The sequence below is a fragment of the Rhagoletis zephyria genome, unplaced genomic scaffold (assembly GCF_001687245.7).
Source record: "Rhagoletis zephyria isolate East Lansing unplaced genomic scaffold, Rhagoletis_zephyria_1.1 Rzeph_scaffold_01290, whole genome shotgun sequence".
Lineage (NCBI taxonomy): Eukaryota > Metazoa > Arthropoda > Insecta > Diptera > Tephritidae > Rhagoletis > Rhagoletis zephyria.
The window spans coordinates 85,387-86,828 of NW_016158374.1; positions in this window are offsets into that span (position 1 = coordinate 85,387).

Genomic DNA, 1,442 nt, shown 5'->3' on the forward strand with positions numbered 1-1,442 from the left:
CTGTCGGGGTCGTCAAATTAGGGAAATCACCTCTCTTCGCGTTGGTAACACTATGTTATCATCATGGGGGAAGTGTGCAGGGGCTCTGTTAGGAACGTTCTTTCCTAGGGCGGAGGTGCAGGTACCTTCGACACAGGAGGTGCCTGTTCCCCCACTAGATGATGAGGAGTTGGGGTATGCATTTGGCCGGGTCAGGTCTAAAAGGTCTCCAGGTTTAGATGGGTTGAACGGAGAGATGTATAAATGCTTGTGGAAGTTCATCCCGGAATACTTGGAGGCCATTTATAATAAGTGCATATGGGAGGGTAATTTTCCGCGTGAGTGGAAAAATGCCAGGGTTGTTCTCCTCCTGAAGTCGCCTGATAAGATCAGGAGTGATCTTGCATCTTATCGGGGCATCAGCCTCCTTCCAGTGCTTGGAAAAGTGCTGGAACGGATCATGGTTGAGCGGCTTCGTGAGTTAACGCGGGGTAGCATATCGGATAGACAGTATGGCTTCAGGCAAGGACATAGTATAGAGGATGCATGGTTGAATGTTCAGAGTGTAGTACGGGGGAGTGTCAACAAGTATGTCCTTGGCATATTTGTTGACTTTAAGGGGGCTTTTGACTACCTACGTTGCACAGTGGTTGCTGCCAAAATTAAAAAAATGTATGTAAAAATTTTTGAACCAAAATAGGCTTTGCAATAAGTTTTTTGTCCAAACTTCATGTTGTCATATATTTTTTGTTTTAATTCTAAGGGTGTTTCTGAAAAAAGCAACAAAAGTGTCATCAATTGTTTATTTTATTTGTACAGCGTCAGCACTCTGAAAATTGAATTGGATTTAACGTAATTAAAATATTGTGAAAAGCCGAGTGAGTTAAAATTGTATGCAATGGATATTGTATATAAAGGTATTGACTTTATTTCTACAATTAAACTTTTTTAGAAAAGTAGGACTTGGTGTGTTTCTTGGTTCGTCTTTCAAGTATAAAGGTAATGTTTTAAGTGTGTTTCCCCTCTCGGCCCTCAATATTTTTATTTACATATTGTTTGTTAATATTTTAAGATTACAAAAATGTTCAGTGTAGATGCATTGACCTGCAGAGGCTCGCGTAGTATTCCATAACCTAATCCAAGCTCTTTATTTTCTACAGTTTTTTTCATGTATATTTCTTGATTTATGTATCTAATTTTGGGGCACCGAAATTGCGCTAATGGAAACTGTGCATTTAGACATTATTTCGGTTTCAACCGAAACTGTGCATGTATGCTTTATTTCGGTTTTTGCCATATGCATTATTTCGGTTTTAAACCGAAACTGTGCATGTATGCACTACTTCGTTTTTTTTCATATGCATTATTTCGGTTTTAAAACGAAAGTATGCATATGCATAATTTCGGTATTTTCTCATATGCATTATTTCGGTTTTCAACCGAAACTGTGCATGTATGCATTA